This window comes from Ranitomeya variabilis, chromosome 4, assembly GCF_051348905.1.
Source record: "Ranitomeya variabilis isolate aRanVar5 chromosome 4, aRanVar5.hap1, whole genome shotgun sequence".
Taxonomy (NCBI): domain Eukaryota; kingdom Metazoa; phylum Chordata; class Amphibia; order Anura; family Dendrobatidae; genus Ranitomeya; species Ranitomeya variabilis.
In genome coordinates this window covers 394652492-394669671 of record NC_135235.1, presented here as the reverse complement: position 1 = coordinate 394669671, position 17180 = coordinate 394652492, and positions in this window count along the sequence as shown.

The following is a 17180-nucleotide window of genomic DNA, read 5'->3' as shown; positions in this document are numbered from 1 at the left end:
CCCAGCAGCAGGGGCGGACACTGACAGCTTGGGGCCCCTGTACAAGAAATGTGTCTAGGCCCCCCTCCTTTTATGGCGACAAAGCTATATATACAGTATAACCACATACACGTACATGTACGTATATATATTACATAGTCTCCTTTATCATATATATTGCCATCCCTTATTATACAGTGCCCTCTCTTGTTATGTACAGTACCGTCCATTACATATTGGATTATATAGAGTCCTGTTTTTTATTACATACTGTCCTGTCTTATTAGCTGTATTATTCATTTGCAGCACCCCAGAGTCCTGGTTGTTGCAGTACTGTGGCTCCGCCACTATGGGGAGCTATGGTACGTCTGATTGCACTAAGGAGTTTCTCTGACCAGGTACACTCACACCACACTTCACACTCCGGCCACCAGGGGGGGTGGTCCTATTTAGTAGGCCACTCCTCACAACTCTGGTAAAACTGGGGGTTGGACAGGAAGACAGAGAGAAGTAGCTGGGAAGAGCTAGTGAGAGGACCTGTCAGGGATGGGATCCTGGCAGACTCCTCAGAGCAGAACTAACCAGTGCACAACGGGAATACAGTAAAGAAGTATTGGGACCAGAAGGAGTCGTGCTGTTAGACCGAGGCAACATCCTTCTGAGGCGCAAACAGTCGGTGGCCGGAACGCCGAGCAAGTAAGAGACTTTAAGTACACTGCAAACCACGGCCGGACAGCTAATTACAGGTTGGCTGTCTCACTTAACACCTAAGCAGACAACGGAGGCAGCTGTGGGAGAGGGGCGACTCTAGGGTCCCAGAAGAACTCCAGGCCTACCCCGTCATACGGGTGCGTCCTACCATATCACCTGGAGGACGAAGAGAACGAACAATAGAGACAGACAGAAACAGTTGTGAGGACTATCCCGGGAGCTCAGCAGGGAAGAACTACAACACCCAGCGCTAGCAGGTAGACACTGATTCCCACCTGTAAAGAGAACTTCTGATGTGCCTTTGGACCGGCCGGTCTCTGACAACCCAGTTAACAGCGCTCTGGACTGAGGTCTCCAAAACCTTCAGTAAAGAGGTAAAGAGACTGCAACCTGGTGTCCTTGTTATTTACCGCGACCTGCACCACCAACATCTACACCTATTATTTACTGTGCGCCCCACGGCAGGGTCACGGACCGGGGCCAGCCGCCGTGACAACCCCCAGAAGCAGAGACTCGTAGGCCCGGTATCGGGTACCCCTTGGCCCTGCGGCGGTGTGGGGGCGCTACACATTGATGGCTGATGGAGCATTGAAAAGCTTCCTTTCTAGTGGAGGAGCTGAAGGACTGGTCGTCTCGTCACCGGCTCCTCCATCAGCAATCATTTTATATCTAAAAATAGAGGGGACTATGTAATAAAAGAGGGCGCTGTGAATAACAAAAATAACAAGAATGCACTATGCAAGAGACAGTACTGTACATAACAGCAGAGGCAGCCAATAAGGGATGGCACCATATATAACTAGAGAGGATGGTATGTAATAAGGGACGGTGTAATACATAATAAAAGAGATAACTAAGAGTGGCGCTATACATAATAAGTAAGTACACTCTATACTAAGGGACTGTGTTAGACATAATAAGTGATAATAATGTCTTCCTCCACCTCCCCTTGTTCCCAAGTCCATTATAAGTCCCCTTCCTCCCATCCCAATCCCCCACCCCCTCATTGTCCTCCCCCCGCATCCCATTATTGTCTTCTCCCGCACCCCATCATTGCCCTCTTCACCTCCATCATTGCCTTCTCCACCACCACTATCATTGCTTTCTGCCCCACCACCCCATATCATTGCCCGTTCCAACACCTTCATTTCCTCCCCCACCACCCCCATCATTGTCTTTCCCCCCACCACTCCCATCATTGCCCATTCCACCACCTCCATCATTTCCTCCTCCACCACCCCATCATTGTCTTTTCCCCCACCACTCCCATCATTGCCCATTCCACCACCTCCCTCATTTACTCCCCCACCCCCCCATTATTGCCCTTTCCACTACCTCCATCATTGCTTTCTCCCCTACCACCCCATCTTTGCCCTCTCCATCAACCCCATCCAAACACACACACTCAGCGCTCTGCTGCAGCATCACCATCGGCAGCTTCCTCTCTCTGGCACAGCTGGCCATTGAATGATTACGTCATCCAGCGGCGCTGCTGTCTGTGTGATAGGAAGCGCGGTTGCACTGCAGCTTCTCTGTGCTGGCTGTCAGCTTGACAGCACAGAGAACAGCCGACTCTCAGTCCGGGGGGGCGGAAGAATGCAGCCGTCGGGGGAGACACTGCGGACTGCCGCATTAGGCAGCCCGACTGAGCCCCCCTGCTGGCTGTGCCCGGGGCTCATGCCCTGGCTCCCCCCTCTAGATTCACCTCTGCTTGTGGAGTAGGCACAGATGAAGGACCTCTGCACCCTTCTGCACAGTTTCGAAATGGCTACTAAGATGGTTAACGCAGATGATATAATTCATCAGCAAAACTATTCCAGTCATCTACATGCTAGAACACACTTTGAATAGTCTGCGGGTGGAGGTGATGGTCCCAGAGGAAGAGGTGAAAGCAGAGGAGGATGCAGAAAGGTTAACAATATCTTTGAGATACAGACTGTTGTCTCACAGGCGAGTGCCATAGGAGGTTGGATTGCAAAGATCGAGGAGGGCATATGATACCAGACAAACTGCTAGTGAAAGTTCAGGAGCTGAGGAACAAATAGAGGAGAAAGAAGTGATGAGCACGCAACAGTCAGGAGATGAAGAGTAGAGATGGTGAAACAGAACAGGCAGGTTTGGTGGCTGTACTGAACATCTACTGTCCGGGCACAGACATCGAACACAGACTTCTCCAGGAAGAAGTCCGTGTTACTGTCCGGGTTCAGCCCCCGAAGACCGGGTGTTTCTCACACTATCCTGTGCATAACAGCATAGCAAACACTGCTTCTGATCAGTGGGAAAATCATTACTGGTCAAAAAGCCGCGGTTCCCATGCTGTCAGCGTGAGCCCGCAGCTGTGATCGGAGGTATAAAATTTCCCTCCGGTCAATGGTGTCGGCTGAAGGGACTACTGCCAACATCAGCCTACTCCGGCTGCCGCTAATAACAGTGAGAGCAGGAACGGCTGTGCTCTAAATAAATTAAAAATAAAACCCGGCGTGGGTTCCCCTGTATTTTTTATAAACAGCCAGTCAAAACTTACAGCTGGGTGCAACCCTCAGTTGACAACATTAGCATGGTTGTTATCAAGAATAGAGGGGTCCCCGGGCTGTTTTTTTAAAAAATTATTTAAATAATTTTATAAAACTACATGGGGTCCCACCATTTTTGACAACCAGCCTTGCTAAAGCCGATAGGCTGGTAATCTCAGGCTGGTAAGGGGCCATGGATATCACCCCACCCAACTTAAAAACAGCAGCCTCCAGCCACCAAGAAAAGATGCATTTTTAGGCTCTTTGCCTGATGCGGAGACACAGCATTGTATCCTAATTAACCAGATGACTATTTTTAGCAAACCAAGAAGAATAGACTGTTATATATATGTTGGCTTTTGAATTTATGTGTTGGTCAAGAAAACAGATTTTTTACTTGTGCAAGCCTGTAATATTGAAATTTCATATAACACATTGTACTCTTATCCTTGATAACTAGTGATGTTTACTGATATGCTAATTATGCACTGTGTAGGCTAGATAGTTTGGTGGCTTCGAAAACAGGGGAAGAAAAATTATGCAAATAGATTAAATAATCAAGTAATGCTACTTGATCTCATCTCCATTCTTACCCTTTATGTCAATACTGAATGAAGGACACTTGTTAAATATAAAAAGAGGTTACATGCCTCTATAGAGGGAGACAGAAAGAGAGAGACAGCCAGAGATTCTGCCAAGACATCCAAACATACAGGAAACCCTACAGGACTGCTGCTAAGACATCATGGCTCCATCATGAGGGACACGGATCTATCATTGTACAGGAAACAACCTAGGGGACCTCGGCCCCGGCTGGAAGAATACAGATCTGCTCCAATGACCATCGATGAACCATGGATACGTTTGGAGAAAGCCAGGATTGGGACCTGCCGGTCGCCTGGTTTCATGGATATGTTCGGAGAAGCCATGTTGTGACCCTCAGGTAAACAGGCCTTGTACCTCAAATACCTAGCTTTTCCCACTTAGCCTGTAGCAGTGGCAAGTGGGGTTCGTATTTGTGTAGTTGATGTCACCTTTCAGTCACTTTTGACACCTATCCATTACTAATCCTATAATTATATTGTAAAAAAACACACAGCCAGCCTAAAGTCCTTTAATTGAAAGAATGACACAGACTCCTTTAATGATTGTAAATTAAACATTGATGACTCCTTGATCAGACTCTTGATTGTAAAATTATATTTGACTACAAAAATCTCAAGGGCTGTCACATTGTAGAAGGATCATCTTTATTCTCATTTGCACAAGGAAATACTAGAAGCAATGGGATGAGACACAGATTAGATATTAGAAAAAACTTTTTGACAGTTAGGGTGATCAATGAGTGGAACAGGCTGCTACGAGAGGTAGCGAGTTCTCCTGCAATGGAAGTCTTCAAACAGAGGCTGGACAGACATCTGTCTGGGATGATTTAGTGAATCCTGCTTTGAGCAGGGGGTTGGACCAAATGACCCAGGAGGTCCCTTCCAACTCTACTATTCTATGTTTCTAAACCATACTCGTGTCATTGCCCATTCCATTGAAGCCACTGTCTCCTGTAATAAAACCAAAATAAAAAACAACCATACCCCTCACCTGTCTGTCGTTCTGTCCCATGCCGTAATCCATGTCTGGGGATAAACAGGTTATAACATGGATGGTGCCAAGATGCGACCTTCCAGGCTGAGAACCACCGATGAATGAGCTTCTGCGAGTGCAGCACCAGTGAGCAGTGGTAATATCATCGAGGTTACCACCAGTCACTTAGGCTGCATTCCCAGCCGGGCCCCTGAACTGTGGAGATCTCGGTGAGATCCTCGCTAGCGGCAACTAAAGGAAACGGAAGCACAGATGGTGAAGTTCACATTCGTTTTTATTGTAATTAAACGTAGAACCTCTGGACCATGGTCCAGGGGGCTCGGAAGGGGGTGCGACTACTCGGAACTGCCACAGTAGAAACAGCTCCCCTCCTGGAGGTGGTTACCTAACCTTACTCGATCTACTTCTATAGCCATAGGTGAGGGGAATGAAGTCGAGGTGGCCGCTGGTTTAAGAGTACTAGCAACCGGGTGGTAGGACCCCTTTTCACATTTGATCTCCTTGGATCATTCTTGAAACCGTAGGTCTATCCGGACTGCCAGGGAAATCAAGTCATCCAGATTTGTAGGCACCTCCCGTCCCGCCAGTTCATCCTTAATTCTTCCTGAAAGACCTTCCCAGAAGGTGGCCACCAAAACTTAATTGTTCCATGATAATTCAGACGAAAGGGTACGGAACTGCACTGCATACTGGGCCACAGTATGAGCCTCCTGACGTAGTCGAAGAAGTGCCGAAGCTGTCGACATGGCACGACCAGGTTCTTCAAAGGTCCTGCGGAATGCCTCTAGAAAAGACTGAAGATTAGAAACCAGAGGATCCATTCTCTCCCACAGCAGATTTAGCCAAGCGAGAGCCTCTCCAAGGTGAGACATAATGAAGCCCACCTTAGCCCGAGCAGAAGCAAACATATGCCCCAGGAGTTCAAAGTGCAGTGTGCACTGATTAATGAACCCCCGACACTGAACGGGATCGCCACGGAAGCGGGTGGGAGCTGCTAGGCGAGGACCTTTTATTTGCTGTGCAGTTAGATACCTGGATGCCAGTGGTAGAGACAGGTGCAGTCGAAGAGACCAGGGTAACCATACGAGTAGACAAGTTGTGCAGAAAAATTGTAATCTTGTCCTGTTGACCCCTCAGATGGGTAACCTCTTAACATACTGTAGTTCCATGGCTGGAGGTGTCTGGGATCCAGCGGGTTCCATGGCCGGAGCAATCTGTAACTAATGGAAACGAAGGCACAGATGGTGAAGTTCACATTCGTTTTTATTGTAATTAAACATGGAACCTCTGGACCACGGTCCGGGGGCTCTGAAGGGGACGTGACTACGTGAGCTGCAGCCACCTGTGGTAAGACCCCTCGACCAGGGTCAGAATGGGATACCTCGGGGACATGGGTGCTACCTCCAGTTAGACCCCGGACTCGTGGTAGCTGACCCAGCAGTACAGACAGACAAGCAGGGTTAGCGGGTGACGTAGAGCTAACCAGTGGGTACGGGTAGAAGCTGGTTCCAGCGGTACTGACATTGCCCTGATGTTCAGGTGACTGAATGGCGGGACGAGAGGGAACTGGAGTAAGCAGATTGGAGATCGTCCAGGAAAGCCACGTAACGGATAGCAGATAGTCTGTGGAGACAAACAGTGTAAGCAGAGCACTGACAGAGACTTCAGAAACAGAAGCACATGCTAGCAGGAACCACAAGTTAGCAACTGAGGATACTTGTTGCTCCAGCACACTCCCTATGGTGGAGGAGCTAGAAATAGTAATCATTAACATGCCATTGGTCAGAAGCACCTTTTGGAAAATGTGTGCTGTCTCTTTAAGAGACCGGAAGCGAGCGCGCGCGCAACCTAAGCACCCAGCTCGAGGACCTGCTGGCTGCATGCCAGGAAGCAGAGGAGGGAGGGGAAGCAAAGGCCCTGTCAGAACAGCGTGGAGCTGGCACAGAGCGGGAGTCCCGACGGGGACTGGACCAGGTGCAACAGTATCCTCCTCTTTACGCCCCCTCTTTTTCAAGCCTGCATAGAATCTTTTCAGAAGGAGAGGAGCCTAGATATTCCCTATAGGCTCCCATGACCTCTCCTCAGGACCAAAGCCTTTCCAATCCACCAAATAAAAAAATCTTACCCCTTCCTCCTTTAGTGGCCAAGATGTTCTTTACCTCAAAAACATCCTCCTCACTGGCGGGCTCAGGAGTGGAACCTGGGTCTTTAAAGAAGGAGCTCAAAACTACTGGTTTGAGGAGGGAAACATGGAAAGAGTTAGGCACACGCAAAGAAGCAGGCAATTTCAATTTGTAGGAGACTGCGTTGATCTGTTTCAAGACTTCGAATGGACCAATGAAGCGGGGACCCAGTTTGTATGAGGGCACCTTCAGACGGATATACCTGGAGGAGAGCCACACCTTATCTCCGGGCCGAAAGATGGGTGCATCCAGATGTCTTTTGTCTGCATGCCTCTTTATATGTTGTGAGGCTTTCTCCAAGGCGACCTTGGTGTCACTCTATACTTTCGAGAATTCCCCAGTAAAGATGTCAGCTGCAGGGATGCCAGAAGACCCAGAGATGGGAAGAGGTATCCCGGGTTGGAGTCCAAACACAATCTGAAATGGAGATTTTCCATAGAATTCACTTACTTGATTATTGTACGAGAATTCTGCCCAAGTCAGCAATTTCATTCAGTCATCATGATGCACATTGACGAAGTGACGCAGGAATCCAGTCAGGATTTGATTGGTCCTCTCTACTTGCCCATTGGATTGATGGTGGTATGCAGAAGAGAAGTCCAGTTCCACTTGCACAGATTTACAAGCCGCTCTCCAGAACTTGGAGGTAAACTGGACGCCCCTGTCGGACACAATGTGGAGAGGAAACCCACGAAGAGGGAAGATGTGCTGTATGAAAAGGTCAGCGAGCTCAGGAGCAGACGGAAGACCGGGTAATGGAACAAAGTGGGCCATCTTCGAGAAATGATCCACCACTACCCAGATGACGGAACAGCCGGAGGAGATGGAAAGATCAGTAATGAAGTCCATCGCGATGTGCTGCCAGGGAACTGAAGGAACAGAGAGAGGTAATAGCTGCCCAGAGGGCAGATGCTTAGCAGTCTTGTTGCGGACACACGAAGGACAGGCAGCAACATATTCCTGGACATCTTTGCCCATGGTGGGCCACCAGTAGTAACGGGAGATGAGTTGCAGATTTTTTTTCGGACCGACATGGCCAGCTAACTTGAAAGAATGACCCCACCAGAGGACACGGCTCTGATCCAAAGTAGATACAAGAGTCTTTCCTGGAGGAAGACGAGCAAGATTAACTGCGGCTACGGACAGAAACCTGTCCTGATTAACTGTGGCTACGGACAAAAACATATGCCCCAGGAGTTCAAAGTGCAGCGTGCACTGATTAATGAACCCCCCTGACACTGAACGGGATCGCCATGGAAGCGGGTGGGAGCTGCTAGGCGAGGACCTTTACTTGCTGTGCAGTTAAATACCTGGATGCCAGTGGTAGAGACAGGTGCAGTTGAAGAGACCAGGGTATCCATACGAGTAGACAAGTTGTGCAGAAAAGTTGTAATCTTGTCCTGTTGACCCCTCAGACGGGTAACCTCTTGACATAGTTCCACGGCCGGAGGTGTCTGGGATCCAGCGGGTTCCATGGCCGTAGCAATCTGTAACGAATGGAAACGGAGGCACAGATGGTGAAGTTCACATTCGTTTTTATTGTAATTAAACGTGGAACCTCTGGACCATGGTCCGGGGGGCTCCGAAGGGCGCGTGACTACATGAGCCCCAGACATCCGTGGTAAGACCCCTTGAACAGGGTCAGAATGGGATAACTGGGGGACATGGGTGCTACCTTCAGTTAGACCCCAGACTCGTGGTAGCTGGCCCAGCAGGACAGACAGACAAGCAGGGTTAGCGGGTGACGTAGAGCTAACCAGTGGGTACCGGGGGTACGGGTAGAAGCTGGTTCCAGCGGTCCTGACGTTGTCCTGGGTTTCAGGTGACTGAATGGCGGGACGAGACAGAACTGGAGTAAGCAGATTGGAAATTGTCCAGGAAAGCCAGGTAACGGATAGCAAATAGTCTGTGGAGACAAACAGTGTAACCGGAGCACTGACAGAGACTTCAGAAACAGAAGCACATGTTAGCAGGAATCAGAAGTCAGCAACAGGATACTTGTTGCTCCGGCACCCTCCCTATGGTGGAGGGGCTAGAAATAGTAATCATTAACACGCCATTGGTCAGAAGCACCTTTTGGAAAATGCGTGCTGTCTCTTTAAGAGACCGGGAGCGAGCGCGCGCGCAACCTAAGCACATAGCCCGAGGACCTGCTGTCTGCACGCCAAGAAGCAGAGGGAGAGGAAGCAAAGGCCCTGTCAGAACAGCGTGGAGCCGGCACAGAGCGGGAGTCCCGACGGGGACCCCGCGAAGGTACAGGGACCAGACCGGGTGTAACACTAGCACAGTGAGAAAAAGACTCACGGTACAGCAGTGAGTTCACCGCAGTTCAGCACGAGAAATTTCTCACAGTGAACTATGTTGAACTCTCTGAGCTTAGCGCTGCACTGTGAGACTTTCTCACTGTGCTACTGGGGATCTCACCAAGGTCACTGCTGTTCAAGGGCCCGGCTGGGAACGCAGACTCGGTGATCTGCGGTAACCTTGATGACGTCACCACTAGTCACTGATGCTGTGCTCGCAGCAGCTCATTCTCCCAGTGGTTCTTAGCCGCCAGGAAGGTCGCATCTTGGCACCATCCAGGTTGAAAACTGTTTATCCCCCGAGATAGATTAAGGCATGGGACAGAACAACGGACAGATGAGAGATATGGTTGTTTTTTATTTTTGTTTTATTAAAGTAGTCGATGGCTTGAATGGAATGGGCGATGTTGTGAGTATGGTTTAATTTAGAATCATTAAAGGAATCTGTCACTCTTTCAATTAAAGGACTTTATTCTGGCTGTGTGTTTATTTACAATATAACTATAGGATTAGTATTGGAGAGGTGCCTTATAGACGCCTCTCCATTAGTAATCTGTGGGCTTGATATCACCAGACAATACAAAGGTGACATCAAACCCACCAATATAAACCCTACTCACCACTGCTACAGAGTAAGTGGGAAGAGCAGGGCAAAGTGACCGAATTGGCGCATATAATAGATATGCCTTTTGTTGGCGGCTGCGGGCTGCTGTTTTTAGGCTGGGGGGGGGCAATATCAATGGTCCCTTACCAGCCTGAGAATAGCAGCCCCCAGCTGTCTGTTTTAGCAAGGCTAGTTGTCAAACGCAAAATAATTTAAAATAAAAACAGCGTGGGGACCCGTCTATTCTTGATAACCAACCTTGCTAACACTGACAGCTGAGGGCATCAAAAATAGGTTCCCCTACGCCGTTTTTGTTTTTAATTATTTATTTAGAGCACAAGTACCGGCTGATGAATACTCCCATCAGCCACTCCTGCTCTTACTGTTATTAGTGACAGCAGGCATAGGCTGATGGCAGCAGTAGTCCCATCAGCCGATGCCTCTGACCACAGGCAAACTTTATACCTCCGATCAAAGATGCAGGCTGCAGGCTGATTAATGATTTTACCACCGATCAGAAGCAGTGTTTGCCGCGCTGTCATGCACATCACAGTGTGGCAAATTATGGTGGTTCGGGCCCCCATTCAAGTGAATGAGGTCTGGGTTCGAGTATGGGTATTGTTCTGGTACCCGAACCTGAACTTTTTTTTAACTGTTCGGCCAAACCTGCTGGACCCGAACTTCCAGAGGTCTGCCCATCTCTAATGAAGAGTATAATGATCCCCTCTCTGTTGTCCGTGGTTGGTGGAGGGGACGGAGGAAGCAAGCTTGAGTGCTACCCCATCACCAACACACCATGGACTTATACCTCATGGAAGCACCCAACACATGAGTTCCTTCTTGCTGCCCGTATTGTTAGGATTAGAAATAGTGCTGACTACAGGATTGTCACTCTGTTAGATTCACGGTACAAGTGTAAATTTTGCCAAATGCTTCCCCCCTGGAATATCAGAACACTCTTGTAGACAATCTTAAGAGTGGTTTTCCCCTAGACACCAGTGAGGCACACAGTGTACATTGCATTTATAAACTTCCTACCCTAGGAACATCGAGGAACATCAACACAAAAACATTAGCAGCAGCAGTGTAAGTGGCACAAGCAATTGCTGTAAGTCATTTCACACATTTTTTACACCAGCCCGTGCACCAACACGTTGTGAACGACTGGAGAGGATGGTGCAGGAGTATCTCGAGCTCAATATCAATGTCATTAGAGGGAATTTGGGCCCTTTTGCATTTTGGTCTCCAAAAATGGAAGAGTGGCCTGAGCTCGTCTGTCACGCCTTGGAGGTTTTGTCATGCCAGGCAGCCAGCGTGTTTTCAGCGCTGCTTGCGTCGAAAGAGATAGGTGCGTCCTGCTGTCCCCTGAAATTGTAGCCAGCATAACTTCATCAAGATCAACAAGTCACGGATCTCCAATGTCTTTTGCACCTCAGTTGCAGACTGGGCAGACTAGGCAATGGTGTAATTTTTAATGTGTTGCATTGATCTTGCATTATTGCAGTCTTTAACACTTTGTCATGGCTTCTGTGCCTGCTGTTGCTACTGCTGCTGATGTTACAAACAATTTTTGTAAATGTGGAGACTGAAACTAGTGTCTTCATCTGGTGGGTTGCCTGCAGTGCATGGGGCGTCAGAGGCCCATTATATTATTTTTACTCTGGGGATAATGATGCCACTTTAGTAGTGTGGGGCAGTAATTTTTGGAAATGTGGAGACTGAAACTTGGGTCTCCATCTGGTGGGTTGCCTGTAGTGGAAGGGGTATTGTACTATTTCTACTCTGGGGAAATTGGTGCTACTTTAGTGGTGTATAGAAATCATTTTTAGAAATGTTTGGACTCCAAGCTGGGTCTCCTTCATGTGTGTTGCCTGTAGCTGTGAGGATCCCAGACTGGCATGCCTGCACTTACTTTCAGTCAATTACCTGTGTTACTAATAGTAAATGTTTATCACATTCGTCCTCTACCACGCTGATATTTGTGCCACCTGAGTGGGGCTGCGCAGAAAAGCAGTTTTTGTAGTTGCATGAGGTATCAGGGCTGCCAGCAAAGAAGGTTTACACCGATCCCTCACCCACCTTGCCTTTATTGAAACTTCAATTCAAAGCTCTAAATGCAGGCCCAGACCATGATACTTCATGCCTGACCCATGGCTGACTGCTGCGGTGCCATTCTAAAATTTATACTGTGGGTGAATTGATCAGTTAACTACCTGTGTTACTATCAGGGGCTGACTGGCCCAGGTGGCAAAGAGGCAAATGCCCCCCGGGCCGCTCCCCCAGCAGCTGTTCAGGGCCGGCTGCCTGGTGGTGGCTACAACCACACAGCAAATTGTGCGCAGCCATGTCTGCTGTACTGTGATGCGGCTGGCAGCAGACACAGCCGCATCACAGTTAGCGCACACGTCTGCGCTGGGGCCAGGAGCTATGCTTGGCTGTCACCTTGACGGCTGCGCAGCTACTGCTCCCTTCATGTTCTCTATACTTCCAGGGTAGGTGTTGGGCATGCGCGATGGCGTCCTCACGCACACGCCGACATGACCTGGATGCTAGAAGCAGAGAGGCACTGTAGGTGAGCAACTGATGAGGTAAGTATGAAGAACTTTTTTGTTTTCTTTATAAAATAAATTTAATGGTGGGTAACTGCAAGTTATGAAGTGGGGGGTGTAAGGAGGCTGCACATGATGGAATTTGGGGGTTAAAGGAGACTGCACATGATGGAGTGAGGGGGTAAGTGGGGCTGCACATGATAAAGGTTGAGTGGGGCTGTACATGATGGAGTGGGGCTGCACATGATGCAGGGGGAGTGGGGCTGCACATGATAGTTTAGTGGATAAAGGAGACTGCACATGAAGTGGGGAGAGTGGGGCTGTACATGATGGAATGGGGCAGCACATGATGATGTGGGGGTAAGGGGGATTGCGCATGATGAAGGGGGAGTGGGGCTGCACATGAAGTGGGGGGTAAGGGGGACTGCACATGATGAAGTGGGGGTAAGGGGGACTGCACATGATGAATTGGGGGTTAAAGGGGACTGCACATGTTGAAGTGGGGGTAATGTGATCTGCACATGAAGTGGGGGTAATGGGGACTGCACATGATAAAGTGGAGTGTAAGATGGACTGCACATGAAGTGGGGGGTAAGGGTGACTGCACATGATGAAGTGGGGGGGTAAGGGGACTGCACATGATGAAGTGGGAGAAGGGGACTGCAGGACTGCACATGATGAAGTGTGTCTGATGTGGGACTGCTCATGATGAAATGGAAGGGGGATAGGGGGCTGCAAATGATGAAGGGGCACTGCAGATGAAGTGAGGGGGTGATAGGGGACTGCAATGAATGAAGTAAGGGGACTTCAAATTAAAGTGGGGGGACTGCAAAATGATAAATTCAGTGTGAGGGTCAGGGGACAGCAATTTAATTGAAGGTGGGGGTGGGGAGAGCAAATGATGATCTAGGGGAAGAACAAATAATTAATTTTAAGGGTGGGGGAGTAAATGATGTATTGAATGTGGGGTAGAGCAGTTGGTAATGAATAGAGGGTGAGAGAGAAAGATGACAATGAATTGGGGCGGGAGGGGCATGTAACTATAATGAATCGGGGTTAGGGTTAGAGTGGTAGGTACATAGTGGGGGGCGTTGAGGATGAAGTGACTGGTAATGAATTGGGGGAAAGAGTACAGGTGCTTATTAATTTATATATTAAATGGGGAAAGTGGCTATTTATAGTTAGTGGGTGCACAGTGGTGGATTATAATTTATATTTGGAATGGTCGGTTAATAATAATAATGATAATTTTATTTCTATAGTGCCAACGCTTTACATTTTAGAGGGGACTTGTACAGACAATGGACATTAAGCATGACAATAAACACATAGATCAACAGATACCAAAAGGAATGAGGGCCCTGCTCGCAAGCTTACAATCTATGAGGTTGCATAATAACCAATTATATATTGTTTGTGGGTGCACCTCTGTATTCAGATGTCTAGTGTACACCATGTTCCAAATTATTATGCAAATTGGATTTAAGTGTCATAAAGATTTAATTGTTTTGTTTTGCAAATAAACTTGTGGATGGTATTGTGTCTCAGGGCTCAATGGATCACTGAAATCAATCTTAAACACATGTGATCATTAGTTTTCCAGGTGATTCTAATTAAAGAAAAACTACTTAAAAATGATGTTCCACATTATAAAGCAGGTCACAGTTTTCAAGCAATATGGGAAATAAAAAGGATCTCTCTGCTGCTGAAAAGCATTAAATAGTGCAATGCCTTGGTCAAAGCATGAAAACATTAGATATTTCACGAAAACTTAAGAGTGATCATCATACTGTGAAGAGATTTGTGACTGAAACAGAGCACAGACAGAGTTCATGCAGATAAAGGCATAATGAGGAAGGTTTCTGCCAGACAAATTCATTGGATAAAGAGAGCAGCTGCCAAAATACCATTACAAAGCAGCAAACAGTTATTTGAAGCTGCTGGTGCCTCTGGAGTCCCTCACACCTCAAGGTGTAGGATCCTTCAAAGGCTTGCTGTGGTGCATAAACCTACTATTTGGCCACCCCTAAACAGTGTTCACAAGCAGAAATGGTTGCAGTGGGCCCAGATACACATGAAGACTGATTTCCAAACAGTCTTGTTTACTGATGAGTGTCGAGCAACCCTGGGTGGTCCAGATGGATGGAGTAGTGGATGATTGGTGGATGGCCACCATGTCCCAACAAGGCTGCAACGTCAGCAAGGAGATGGAAGAGTAATGTTTTGGGCTGGAATCATGGGGAAACAGCTGGAAGGGCCCTTTAAGGTACCTGAAGGTGTGAAAATGACCTCAGCAAAGTATATAGAGTTTCTGACTGACAACTTTCTTCCATGGTATAAAAATCAGAATTGTGCCTTCAGGAGCAATCATCTTCATGCATGTCAATGCACCATCTCATGCTGCAAAGAATATCTCTGAGTCATTGGCTGCTATGGGCATAAAAGGAGATAAACTCATGGTATTGCCACCATCTTCCCCTGACCTCAACCCTATACAGAACCTTTGGAGTATCATCAAGCAAAAGATCTATGAGGGTGGGAGGCAGTTCACATCAAAACAGCAGCTCTGAGAGGCGATTCTGACTTCATGCAAAGAAATTCAAGCAGAAACTCTCCAAATACTCACAAGTTTAATGGAGGCGAGAATTGTGAAGGTGATAACAAAGAAGGGTTCCTATGGTAACATGTGACTTGGCCTGTTAGGATGTTTTGGAGTTAAATAGCTTTTTTGTTCAGTGAATGTGACCTCCTAATGCTGCAAATTCCACAAATGAGCATTTTCAGTTCTTTAAAACAGATCAAATGTTTAGAAATTCCACTGTGCCTAATAATTTGGAACAGTGCATTTTAAGTTTTTATTCATTTTGGAGATTATACTGTTATCATTGGGAGGTTTCTCCAATAAAATTCGATGTATACTCTAACGGGTGATGACTTTTATTAGACTGACTGTCATTTGCACCGACGATTTAGGAAAATCCGAGAAAAATATAATTTGCATAATAATTTGGAACATGGTGTAGAAGAAAAGGAAAAAGTGGGGAATGTGGTCTGGAAGCCGTGCTCTAGGTAACTGTGTTATTTTATGCAGAGACGAGTCCTGGCTGGAAGAAGTGATGGCAGTCTGTGCTGGATGAAAATAAAAAGCAAAGATGAAGGACTTCAGCTAGAGACATCACTAGTGAGTCAGTGTATTACCTGTACACTGACACTATACACTGTATACTATATACAAAGCTCCTGTGTATAATGTCACTGGCAGTGGTGATCACTGTATTACCTGTACACTGACACCTCATACAGATCTCCTGTGTATAATGTCACCAGTGATCACTGTAGTATCTTTACACTGACTGTAAATACAGAGTTCCTGTATACAATGGCACTTAGTGTTGTGCTTTTTGTAAAATTAATGATCAGTATTGTAGTATACTAGTAGTAAAAGTTGTACACTCCCTGACAGAAGTAATGTCGCTTATCCATGTTATGTAAATAAAAGCTTATAACCTGATGTTAAATTCATCCATTGGTTGTATAAATTATTCTTTTGAAAGCTGAAACCTTCCAAAATGTGGTTTAGGTTAACCCCTTAATGACAGCCAATACGTCTTTTAACTGACCTGAGATATAAGAGAATAGCCTCCCCATACATGTGACAATTCAGCAGCTGTCGGCTGTCCACTATAGCTTATGTGATGTAGTGACCCCTGTAACAGGTAGGGGGCGCTGCATGGTCTCCCGGTATGTGCACGGAGTCGTATTGAGGCCGTGAGGATCGACCTGCAGTGATGTCAGGATCACGTGACCAGCCCAGGTGATCCATTACTGTGGGTGTGGTTACAGGTACATAACCTGACCAGGGTGTGGGTCACATGGTCTTCTGTGTGGTTCCTGTGTGGTTCCAGTGTTTGGATCTGAATGGTCCAAGTGCAAGGTCCTGGAAGCCTGTGTTGGAAGACCTGGGAGGAGGCTTCCTGGAAAGCACATGGTTTGGACCTGGTGGCCTGGGTGTTGGACTAAGTCCTGAATAGCATCCAGACAGGCCACATGCCTCTGTGGTGGACGGTCCCAGGTGGGATGGACGTTCTGAACACCACAGTGTGATCATGGTCCTGGACAGTCTGTGTAAGAAGCTCCTGTGAGTGGAGTCTTCTTGGAGCACCTGAGAGACTGTGGACCTGGATGATCGGTGTTGGGGAAGCTACCGGCCTTCGGTGGCTCTGGACTGACTGATGTGTGCCGGCCAGGCAAGTTGGTGAACCCCGTAAGGCAGTTTCCCCAGGAGAGCGGACTGACAAGGAGTCAGCAGATGGAGCAGGAGCTCCCATAAGGTATCATTGACTGTTGGTGCTTGTTATGTTCTATGAACTGTGTGGTAACCCACCGCAACTGGTCAGGAGAGGACCAGCATGTTAGTTGCTGCAGGCTGAGGATATGAAACTTGATGTGATGTCCTGGTACAGTGTGTAAACGGACTGTTCATGATGTGGTTTATGATACCTTAATAAACCAAATAGACAGTTTTGTTTTAAAAACCCGTGCCCCTGTACTGAATGTCGCGGCAAAGCGAGTGTCCCCAATACACTCAGTAAGAGTAGTCTTACACTGACAACTTGCTGCATCAGCAACAATCACTGTTTGCCCCATCCAAATCTGTTTAACCCCTTAGATGCTGCTGTCAATAGTGACCACATCATTATAAATGGTTAACAGAGTGTAGGGGCTTCCTCTTTATCCAA